We start from the raw sequence: 12,360 nt of genomic DNA, 5'->3' as shown, positions 1-12,360 counted from the left end.
CTGGGGCACCAATTTCATATTCTCAAGGTCAGTGTTTAAGTATTCTTTCTGTATCTTCCTCAACTCCTGGTATTGTTCATCTATTACACTATCACTAATCTGACAGGGATGAAATGTTATCTCCTTGTGATTCTGCAAATTAATTTTAAATGAGAAAATAATAGGATTGATGCTGAAGCTGAAGCTCCAATACTTTGGCTATCTGATGCAAAGAGCCGACTCACTGGAAAAGACTCTGATGCTGGGAAAGATTGAGGGCAGAAGGAAAAGGGGGCAACAGGGGATGAGATGGTTGGATGCCATCACCGACTCAACGGATATAAGTTTGAGCTAACTCCGAGAGATAGTGAAGGACAGGGAAGCCTGGCGTGCTGCAGTTCATGGGGTCACAAAGAGTTGGACATGACAGAGACTGAACAAGAACAATAACGTAACTAATAAATGCAGCTTAGTGGGCAAGAATTTTCCACAACATATGGGAATAGAATGTGTGATCCTTGGATTTTCTGGAAAATAATACAGGAAGGATAGGGAAGTGAGAGAGGGTACAAATAAAACAAGATTGGCCATAAGCTGGTAATTGTTAGAACTGGGTGATGGGTGTGTAGGGGTTCATTATCCTATTTCTTCCACTTTAGTCTGTATTTGAAATTTTCCACAATAAAAAATTAAAATACAGAAAAGCAGTTACAGCATCCAAAGCAAAGAAAATGTGAAGAAGAGGCACCTCTGTGATAGTAGAAGGAAGGCAGCCTTCAGAAAAGGCAGAGCCTGGAGCTGCAGGGAGCACAGGACAAAGGGAAGCTGGAGAGGGGCTTTGAATTGTGTCGTGATTCAAGCCAGGAACATTATTTACGAGATTAGTGTTTTTGATGACCCTTCACAAATAATAAAATGTTATTACCTAATAAAATGTTATCATATTTTATTTTGAAGGAAACAACCTTTATTTCAGGTACATGGAAATGTCATTTCCTCCTTCTGATACTCAGAGGTTAAGTGGCAGGACAATTGAGGGTCTGGACTTTGGAGTCAGAAATACCTATAAAATGTTATCAGATTTTACATGTACGATTGATACAATGAGGACCATTCCAAAATCACTCGAGTTTTTGTTCCACGAAATTTTACTCTGAACTATAGAATATTTGTTTTCATACTCCCAAATTTGTTGTTTAATATGTGAAAACAGGTTAAATGATGTGACCTGTTACATCATTAAAAAAAAATTTTTTTTAATGAAAAAAAATTGGCTTTTAAGTCTAGAATGACTTCAGTAAGGATAAGAGGTCATACTGCATGTATTTGAGTGAAACTGCACTCATGATGAATCATATGAGAGCTCTGGATGCTTCCAAGCAGGTAGACCTGAGTCCCCATGCTTAAGGGGCAAAGGGTCCAGGTAAGAGAACTGGTCAGGATGCCTAGGATGTAAAAAACAAACCCCAAAGAAACACAGAGTGGGATTCTAGACAAAGCAAAATTTGACCAGAGAACTAAAAATTCTTGTCACACAGAAAGAGGCAGATTAGCTCAAATGGGTTAAGGAAATGTGGAAAAGGAAAAGCCTCAACCAGAGGTACAGCCAGTGGTTCAGAACCAGGACTCAGGGTATCTGAAGCATCTTGAATGGCAGGAAGTGGCCGTGGCAGGCACGGGGCAGAGCCCCCACTGCAGTGTCATCAATCACAGCACCAACCAGGCCTCGGGAGCTCAACTGGCAGGTGTCAGCAGGGGGCCCCCAGGGCCACCTGCCAGCAAGCCCAGGGCAAAACCCGCTTAGCCAAGTTGTTTCCAAGTTCCTCTGCAAGTTGCCGCCTGAAATCACCTCACCTTGGTGGAACTTCTGTCCCCCACATGTCTCCACTCGCAGTCCTCACTCCCCCACTTCTGCCCTGAAGCAATTATTCACTAACCACAGGGATCTGCCAGCCAGTAGCCAAGGCTGGGGGTCCAGAAAGCACAGTGTGAACAGTGAGAGGGGCCGAGGTTGTGGCGCCAGCTCCTCTGCGGAGGCAACGTGCTCCAGAGCCCACCATCCAGTCCCATCCCCTCCTTTACAGAAGAGGAAGCTGAGGTCAACCTGTCCAAGCTCCCTTCATCAGTTCCCAACAACAGGGCTTAGTGAAGCCAGATTCCCAGATCAGCACTCTCATCCCTCCCACAGCGCCTCTCTCACGTTTCTTTTTTTTTTTTTTTTGGCCACGTGGCATGGGGATCTAGTTCCACAACCATGACTTCCCTGTAGCTCAGACGGTAAAGAATCTGCCTGCAACCTAGGAGACCTGAGTTCAATCCCTGAGTTGGGAAGATCCTCTGGAGAAAGGAATGGCAACCCACTCCAGTACTCTTGCCTGCAGAATCCCATGGACAGAGGATCTTGGCAGGCTACAGAGTTGGATACGACTGAGCGACTAATGCTACTAATCAGGGATCAAAACGGTGCCCCCTGAAATGGAGGCAAGGAGTCTTAACAACTGGACCACCAGGGAAGTTCTGCGTCTCCCCCTTTAAAAGCATCCTCCTGGTACTAGAATCCTGGCATTGGTTCTGTTCACACCCAGGGTCACCGAGGTCTCATCTGGATGGACACTCGTGGCAGGACATTCAGAGGCCTTGACTCACTCCCCTGTAGTTCTTTGTGTCCTCGACTCCAGGCTGATTGTCAATAGCTCTCTTCTCTTTTATGAACCTATTCCTGCCAGTCTAAGGGAGCAAGAAGGCAATTCCCAGGCCTGGTGCTCAGACCCTGACCATTCTCAGCAGACACTGCCTGGTGGTAGCCTGCCCCAGGGACACCCATCCATACCTGGTCCTCCTGAAGGTGCCAGGAAACAATCAGATCTAAGAAAGGGGAAGGGAAGGGGGCTGAGGCCAGGCCTTCACGCACTCAGGAGGCTTCCCCATGGGCACTGAAATCCCCAGGCAACAGGAATGCTATTCCCACTCCACTGTGAGGAAGCTGAGGGCTAAGGGGTCAAGGATTCACCCAAGGTCATCAAGTCAGCAGGAGTCAGGGAAATGGCAACAGCCAGGGCTTCCCACTCTGAGGGCAGGGCTCTTTCTGGCCCTGCAGGCAGGTTCACCAGTGGGCTCTGATCTCCCCAGGCTTGTGACCCCTATTCACAAGTGCATGTGCTACAGGACAAACAGCCACACGTTCTCACTCCGGATATCACTGCTTTAGAAAGGATGACCCGTGCTTCCTTCCATGGACCCCTACCAGGAACACCGTTCAGGAAATGTTGCCACAAATAAAAGAAAAAAGTAACACCCAACCACAGGTCCTCAAACTTCTCCTCTCCCTGGAGGTCACATCAGCACAAACTGCACCGCCTCTACCGTTTACTGGCTTGGTCAGAACCTCAGCACATAACAAGAAAACAATCAGGACCCTGCAGTCACTGGACACCTGTTCAGGAGCATCCTGAGTGAGCTCCAGTCCTGAGACGCCTATGAAGTTGCAGCCCCCACACAGCCACCCAGGCCCCAGCAGACCGCCCACCAAAGCTGAGCCTGCCCACAGCTCCCAGTGGCTCCTGCTCCAGCACTGGCCTGGAGCCATCCTCCTGGGGCCATGATGGCCAGGGAAGTGAGCACCACAGGTGTGGAATGCTCCAGTGTCCACACTGCCAGGGGGTCCCAGTTACAGCAGGTAACTCTTAGTTGTTAGCCAGGTGAGGTCCAAGGGGAACGTGAGCAGAGGATGCCCATGAGGAATGGGGCTGTCAGAGAAGGCCGCCCTGACTGGCTGGAGGGTACCTTGGGAAAACCTCTCCAGCATCACCTGGAAACCTCTCCAGACATCCCCTCTTACAAGGGCAGGCTCAGGACTCATTAATGTGACTATCAGGCACTAACACCTCAGCAGCAAGTGACGCTACGGGATAACCAGAAAGGCCCGAGATGTACCAATGTACAAAATCAAATGTACTAGGTCCCCTTCACACTCTGCTCATGGGAGTGTGAGATGCGCATCACTTTGGGAGACAATCTGGCAGCTTCTTAAAAAGTTAAACACACACTCACCATATGGCCCAGCAATCCCGCTCCTGGTGTTTACTAGAGAGAACTGAAAACCTACATCCACACAAAGACATAACACACAGAAAAGCAGCTTTATTCATAATAGCCCCAAACTGCAAACAGATCAAATGTCCTTCAGCTGGGGAGTGGAGACACAGATGGTGATACAGCCACACAATGGAATACTACTCAGCAATAAAAAGGAATGAACCAGACACACGCAATCACGTGAATGTCTCAGAAGCATTTTGATGAGAGAAGCCAGATTCACAAAGCTTCATACTAAAAAACACTATTAAAATTTTTTTAAAAGGCTTCATACTACAGGATTCCATGTGGACCACATTCTGGACAGGGCAGAGCTGTAGTTACAGAAATCAGATCAGTGGTTGGCGGACCTGGAGGTGTAGGGAAGGAGTTTTAGGGGGTGATGGGAACATTCTATATGTGATTGTGATGGTGGTTTCCATGACTGCTTAGCTGGTGAATTCTGTTTTATGTAAATTATACCACCATCACGTGAATTAAAACAATGCTAGGTTCCTTTTGCTTAACTAGAGTTCAAAGAAGTGGCCTGGGCTGGTTGTGACTTGGAGAAATCACAAAGCCTTGCTGTGCCTCAACTGTGCCATCTGTACAAGGGCTGCATCATGGTCCCCTGGCTCGAAACTACGAGGGTGACGTTGGAGGGTAAAGTTGGAGGATGGGAGTGAACGCACAGAGCTGGCGTGAAGCAGGGCTCCGTAAGTTCAGCTTCTGCTCCCCCATTAGTGTAAGTGAACGACTCTACTGATCCATAGGCCTTCAACTACCCCCAGGCAGGGATGACCTGGAGCCCCTGTGATGAACTGAAACACTGCAGAGGGTGAGGGACAAAGACCACAGTCTGGTGGGGTGGAGGAGGGTGGGGGGCGGGGGGTCGTGGATGTGGCTGCTGGGGACAGGGCTGAGGCCCAAGACAGCACAGAGGCTGGTGGCAGAGCCCAGCACTTGACCATTTTGCTCAAGGCCAGCCTGGCTGTGGCCTGCAGGCCTCTCATTTCCTCTGCTTTAATGAGGGGCCACAGAAGTGCTTTCCCACAACTGCATCACCTCCCTATACGGCTGTCAGCTTAAACACAGAGCCGAGCTGGGGCAGGACAAAGTCTCTGTTATGACACATTGCGGTTCATTTCCATCCATTCAACCCTTGGGCACAAGCTCTGGCCACTCCCCGTCACTTCCCACAGGCGCCAGGACAGAGCATTCCTCTGCCTGGCTTCTGGTTAAATGCCACCCTCAGGATCTTTAGACGAAAGGCGGGGTAGAGTTTGGGGCAGGGGAAGGGTCAAAAAGAAACAATGGATCCAAAGGACTTTCCAGGAACTTTAAAAGCTTGGAAATTCAAGGTGTGGTTCTCTACAAGGTCTAATTTTACTTAGAAAGTCCCTCTAAGCACAACACACTTTCCAGCCAAGACAGGGCTAGTTTTGGCTCCTAAGTAATGAAGGAGGAAGCTTCCTCAATTCTCTGAAGAGAGCTAGAATGAGGCAGAAAGTGGCCGTAGAAAAGCATCCACAGGAAACTAGGCTTGCCAGAGGCAGAATCAAGGGAGCTGTCAGAGGTGAAACGCAGAGAGGGTAGACAGCTAAGCTGGGCACCAAAGGAAACTGGGCACAGAAGCACAGCTCCCTCAGGAGAGCCTGGCAAGGCTTCTTGCCCATTACATGCCCTTGTTTCAGGTGTCTTAGGCAAGGCCACTATCTCCCCAGACCGTCCCCGCCGCCCAGTGATAAACAACTCCCTTCCACCAGGACAATCTGATTGCATCCTCTCTGCCTGGCACTCACAGGGCCACTGCAGGTTCTCTAGAGCAGCAGTCCCTAACCCTTCTGGCACCAGGGACCAGTTTCGTGGGAGACAATTTTTCCATGGGGGCGGTAGGGAACGGTTTCGGAATGATCCAAGTGCATTACATTTATTGTGCACTTTATTTCTGTTGTTATCACATCAGCTCCACCTCTGATCATCAGGCATTAGATCCTGGAGGCTGGGGACCGCTGCTTTAGAGTGCAGCCCAGCACGGTACACAGAGGACGTCAACGCTGCTCCCCAAAGGACCAGGTATGCCTGTGCTCGGCTGCTCAGTCATGTCTGACTCGTTTCCACCCCAGCCAGATTCCTCTGTGCATTGGATTCCGCAGGCAAGAACACTGGAGTGGGTTGCCATTTCCTACTCCAGGGGATTTTCCCAACACAGGGATTGAACCCCATGTCTCCTGCACGGGAAAGCAGATTGTATACCACAGCGCCACCTGGGAATCCCGAGTAATGTACCAGGAGAGCAGGCAAACGGAGACCCTGAAGAACAGGCAAGAGACAGCAGTGTCAACAGGAACAGGTGCTGAGGAGATGGAGAAGGGAAGGGGGAACAGTGGTGCACGCTGTGGCGATGCCAGAAGCAGTGGTGTGGCAGGTGGCAAAGAGGTGAAGGTGCGGGGCGGGAGAGAGCCAGGCAGTAGCTCCCGATGTGGGGAGGACCCCTTGGAGCCATCTCAGCATGGGAGAACCTCAAAGCTGGGGAACGCCCAGGGGTCATCTGGTCAAAGGCCAGGAGATTTCAGCTACAATAGCCTCGCCAAGGCTGAAACAGGAAAAGCAAGATAGCGCGAGGGAGGTGACAAAGTGGTCCAAAGGTAGCTGTTCCTTTATGGCTCGCCACGGTGTACTGTGGCCTAAATCCAATCTCCAAATGACATGTATGTCTAACTAAGGCAACCTGCGGCCGTCAGCTGATGAGGGTGGCACCCTGGTCCTAAACAACGATGAACAATCACTACAACTTATAGAGCATTTCCTACACAAAGACTCTCTCCCGAAGGTTCCACTAAATTCACCCAACAACCTGAACGAGTGGCTCCCATTATTTTCAGATAAGGAAAAGGGCATTTAGAAGAGTTAAGTAATTTGCTCCAAATCACACTGCGGGCTCAATAACCAGTGCTTATCGAACGGTGATCGGGTGGACGGAGGGATGGATGACTGGATGGACTGATGGATGAAGGCAAGGCCAGGCTGACAGACAGCTCCTCCTGCGACTAGACGTGGCCCTTGTGGGCCTGTCAGAGGGAGCAGGGAGAGCTGTGAATAAACTGAGCCCACGAACAAGGCAGCATTCACAAATATATATGACAGCCCTAGTCTGCTGAAAGCGGAGGAAAAATAAAAACACCAACTCTCCATGAAACAGAGAAAGAGTCCCTCGCTGTCTTTAAATTTTCAAGTCAGAGAGAAACACCCCAGTGGCCCAGGCCAGCTGTCCCCAGGTCTGAAGGTTTTCTTCTAAGTGTCTGTAGAGTCAAAGTCTCCAGTAAAAGGAGAAACAGGACACAGCAGAGATCACACCGAGGCAGAAGAGGCCTTGCACAAAGGCCCTTCCTTTGTGTCTAGCTGTGCTTTGTTTAAAGCAAGATCAGATTCAGCATCTGCACTTTTACTCGCTGCCTGACGAAAACCAGATGCCAAATGCCTCCCAGCTCTGCACCGGGGCCCCTGCCCTTAGGAAAACAACTTGAGTCAGCCAGGCCAGCGCACACAGCCCCGAACAAAGTGCGCCTGTGCTCTCAGGGCCAGCTCGGCACTCCTGAGCCTTTAAGCAAAGCACATTTGGAATCTTTTCAGACTAGGAAAGGTGAAAAGGACTTCAGACCTCATTCTTAGTCTAGTCTAGAAGTCTGGAACTTTTTCCCAAAGCTCTCACCTTTAGCCAGGTGAGTGAGATGCTCAAGCTAGTCACCAGTTAGATACCAGTCACCAAAACATTCCCCTCTGAAAGCCACTGACATCCTGGTGACCGCGGACAGAGCAGTCATCTCTCTGGCATGGCTCAGGGACAGGGATCCCCTCCCTGGAAAGCTAAAGGGCCTTGGGGCAGGGGGTAGGGGGGAAGTAAACTCACCCTCCAGAAATACCGAGAGTCCCACAGAGAGAAGGAAAGTCAGTCAGCATGCTCTAGCCCCTCCAACACAGATCTCTGAGCAAATCAAGTCAGAAGTTGGTGGACCTGAAGATCACTTATCACCCAGATCACACAAATAGCAGTTAAGAGTGCCACCCTGTCACAGCTCTAGAAGGATTCCACAAAGAGTCCCAGACTAAAGATGAAGCAATGCAAGTCTGGAAGGATGGCCTCTTCCCCTTGTGACCACATCCCCAGCCCCTGGCCCCAAGAGTGCTGTGGCACGGGAGGAGGAAATGAAGAAATTTAGGCTTTTAGCTGCCTCGGCCAGAAGATGACACCTGTCACCTCCTCACCCGTTTTATTGGCTCACATTAGTCACACGGCCTCAACAAATCTGCCAAAATTTGAAGGTGCGCATACCTGGTGAGCTGTTGCCTCCACCACCTCATCTGAAGTCCTGACCTCTCATTCCCAAGGTCAAGCCCCTGTTTTCGTATGAATTCAAAGCCTCATTACTTAGAGCTTCCATCATTACCTCAAACCCCACACAGAAGCTTCCTAAATTCAGTCCTCTCTTCCAAATTTCCATTTTATGTCAAGTCATCACACTCAAACTCTTACAGTCATCTTCTAGATGCAAGATCCAATCACCCCTTCATTCAACCCTCCCTTCTTTTAACAGTTACTTTCCTTTACAATTTTCCTTTGAAATCTTCTGCCATGCCCTCCTGCTTTCAACTCACATCTCATCACAAACAACTGCATCATTCCAGGAGCTTAAACCAGTCATTCAGCTTTTATTTGCTTCCCTCTGATCGACCTGCCAAATCCTTCCTTCCAGCGGCTGCTTTCTTAGTTTCTTCTCTGCTCAAAAGCCCACGATCCCCACACCACATAAATCAAGGGTCACCTTCTAAGCCTGCAATTTGCAGTGCTCTAGAATCTGCCTGTGGAATTAGGACATAATCTCCCTGTTCTCTGCCAGCGCCTCGTTCACTCCTGTCTCCAAAGGTCTGTTCATGCCATCCGCTCCTCACTCTTTCTACACAAATCCTAATTCTCTCTTAGAGTCCATTCAAATACAATCTCCCCACGGGAGTCCTTCCTACTAACATACTTAACCTCTTTCTCCTCTGCTTTACCACAGGGGTAAGCACTGGCTCTGAACACTGTGCCTTGTGATGAGAACCTACCTTGTTTTATAAGAGAGAAAGAACCTTTTATTGTTTTATAAGAATAAATCCTATTTCCTGCTCCCTTGAGGGAGTATCTAATACAGGTTGCCTTCAACTGTAAGCAGTGGGAAACATCAATTCTGTTACCCGAAAAACTGGGTTTACCTCTTGGTGGATGCTGAGCCAAGAGAAACACAACCACGCCAAAGATTAGGAGAAGAAAGAATTTATTATTGCAGCAAGTAAGGAGAACACCAGAGGTCTTTCCCAAGGCAGTGTCACCTTGAACAGCAAAGTTAGGCTAGTTTTAAGCTAAGAGTACATACATATTCATGGAGGCTTGACAGTCCAAGTTTTAGTGGACTGAAATCACAAGGATTAGAGAAGGTTAACACCATCATTCCTTTTTGGTTCAACTCTCACATCTATACGTGACCACTGGAAAAACCATAACTTTGACCTTATGGACCTTTGTTGGGAAAATGATGTCTCTGCTTTGTAATACACTGCCTGTCTTTGTCATAGCTTTTCTATGAAATCTGGACGGTAAAGAAGGCTGAGTGCCAAAGAATTGATGCTTTCAAATTGTGGTGCTAGGGAAGACTTAAGAGTCCCTTGGACTGCAAGGAGATCAAAATAGTCAATCCTAAAGGAAATCAACCCTGAATATTCATTGATAGGACTAATGCTGAAGCTGAAGCTCCAAAACTTTGCCTACCTAATGTGAAGCGCTGACTCATTGGAAAAGACCCTGATGTTAGGAAAGACTGAGGGCAGGAGGAGAATGGAGTGACAGAGGATGAGATGGTCGGGTGACGTCACTGACTCAATGGACATGAGTTTAAGCAAAATCTGGGAGATAGTGAAGGATAAGGAAGTCTGGCAAGCTGTCCATGGGGTCGCAAAGAGTCAGACATGACTTGGTGATTGAACATCATCCCTTACATTCCAGTCGATCTGGAGGTTAAACATTTCAGGCTAATATTTACTACTGAAAGAGAACTGGGAGTCTTTTGAACTGATATACTATCTTTGCTAGCCTTACTTCTCTTGCCTGATAACAGCTCTTGCATTCTCTTGTTCTCTTATGATCATTAACTACTGAGATCTGTTCCAGGACAAGTATTGTGGCCAGGCTTAGATCCCAAAATAACTCAGGCCAAAAATGACTTCTCTTATGTCAAGAAAGCCATGCCTGGTTCTCTCTCTCTGGTGAGCCCCTACTCTATCTGCTTATAACTCCTCTGGCTGAACCAGTGACAACAGAAAGTGCAAAGATCGGCCTACTCAGCCTTCAGTGGCTCTGTCATTAAGGACCCTGTTTCTTCCCATCTTTACCCCTCTGACAGCCTCAACAGATTTGCTTTCCTCATGGTGACAAAATGGCTGCTCATTTCCAAGAATCTAATGGAAGAAGTTGCCCCTTCTGTGTTTCCTTTTAAGAGAGAAGACATCTTTCCAAGAATCCACTCCCTTCCCTCCCCAGAGGACTTCTCGTATCTCACTGGCTAAAACGATGTCACATGCCCATATCTAGACCATGGGCATGGCTTGAATCAATCACCTTTTACCCTAGAGCTGGAAGCAGAGCCACTTTTCCTTGAGTTGGGGGGTGGGGGTGGAGAATGGAGGCATGACATTCAAACTACCTCAGGGTTCTGCCAACAAGAAGAGAAAGAGGGGAAAAAATGGCTGCCATGTAGATAACCTACGTGTCTGCTGCAGGCAGGACCCAGCGTCACGCATCTGTGTGCCTTCCCTCCCCCGCCACCCCCATCCTGTGCTGGCACATATGGCTGCTCAACAAATAGTGGTGGAATTGAGCCGAACGAGGAATTATCCTGTGGGTGTGAGAAAACAGTGAGCGTTACAATAGTGTGGCACAATTGGACATTTGTGCATAGAAACTGGAAAGAGAGCCATGAAATCCAAACAGATGCAAAAAAAAAGGACTTAGCAGAGGAGGCTGGGAAGCCCTAGTCCAAACCTTAGGCTGGGCCTGACTCCCAGTTCCACAGCCAGGGAGCAGGCCCCAGGCCAGAGTGCTGGGCCTCTCCCAGCAGGGCCCAGCTGGGCTTTTTCCTCATTTCAACCCTTGCCTCCACTGGGCCAGGGTCTACATCCAGCCCGCGGCGGCTCAGGCACAAAGGAGGCTCCCGATGAGGTCTGTAGTGCCTAGCCAGTCACTGAGCACATTGTGGGCACCACAAATCCGTGGACCACGAACACCTGAACACAGGAAGTCTGGGCTGTGAAAACAAGAGCTCCCTTCACTCAGGATCAGACGTGGCTCCTTCAACAGGGCTCACGGGTCTCTCTGCCTTCTTCAGGCCACCTTATTCCTGTCTTTGCCTTCTAGCCCAGCTTTCCAGCACACGCTTCCAGATTCTTCAGGTTACGGACAGCACTCTAGACCCCAAGGCACGTGGCTCCATCTTTGGCTGGAAAATGCACCAAGAACTGCAGAGAAAATCTACTGAATCCAAGGCTCTGAAGTCTCACGGATGCCCTACCTCTGCATCACAAGTCCACGAGTTTTTAGCTATTCCAAGTTTTAGAGTTCCTTTTCAAATACGGTAGCTGGGATTTCATTGGCTACAGAAAACTGTGTTGGGGACTTCCTGGTGGTCCAGGGGCTGAGACTCCGCGCTCCCAATGCAGGGGGCCTGGGTTTGATCCCTAGCCAGGGAACTAGATCCCTCATGGTGCAACACTAAGAGGTCACATGCTGTGACTATGATCTGGCACAGCCAAGTAAATAAATAAACATTCAAAAAAAAGGAAAGAAAGAGAACTGTGTTAAATACAGGCATCTAAGAACTCATCAATTATGACACGTAGTCAACATTCAATACACAAAGATGGCAATTAGGTTGAACTGTGTGACCTAATTGCTGATATTCGACTGTTTTTGACCTCTAAACATGGCAATGTTACACAGTTCAACCTAATATTTACACTATGCCAGGCAACAGGCTAAGGAAGGGCTTGGGACCCCAGGACCAACTACCGAGCCATAATTCCTGTCCTGATGGAACTTACAGTCTGGTGCACTAAATCATTAATTAAAAAGTCATCTCGGACACTATCACAATGAGTGAAATAAGTCAGACAAAGAAAGACAAATATCAAATGATATCACTGATATGTGGAATCTAAAAAAAATGGGTACAAATGAACTTCTTTACAAGACAGAACTAGACTCACAGATGTAGAAAA

General features: G+C 48.5%; 1 protein-coding gene and 1 long non-coding RNA gene across 5 annotated transcripts in view; one reads left to right on the top strand and one right to left on the bottom strand.

The window, feature by feature from the left end:
- IGSF3 (immunoglobulin superfamily member 3) overlaps positions 1 to 12,360 on the bottom strand; it is a 129,906-nt gene that overhangs the window by 100,519 nt on the left and 17,027 nt on the right. The window lies entirely within an intron of this gene.
- On the top strand, positions 4,511 to 12,330 carry LOC139182157 (uncharacterized). Its single transcript, XR_011565729.1, has 3 exons — positions 4,511 to 4,798; positions 6,020 to 6,129; positions 11,501 to 12,330. It is a non-coding gene; the product is annotated as an uncharacterized lncRNA (long non-coding RNA).

The sequence above is a fragment of the Bos indicus genome, chromosome 3, assembly GCF_029378745.1.
Source record: "Bos indicus isolate NIAB-ARS_2022 breed Sahiwal x Tharparkar chromosome 3, NIAB-ARS_B.indTharparkar_mat_pri_1.0, whole genome shotgun sequence".
Taxonomy (NCBI): Eukaryota; Metazoa; Chordata; class Mammalia; order Artiodactyla; family Bovidae; genus Bos; species Bos indicus.
The sequence above is the reverse complement of the archived record's forward strand: the minus strand, read 5'-3'. Positions and strand labels throughout refer to the sequence as shown.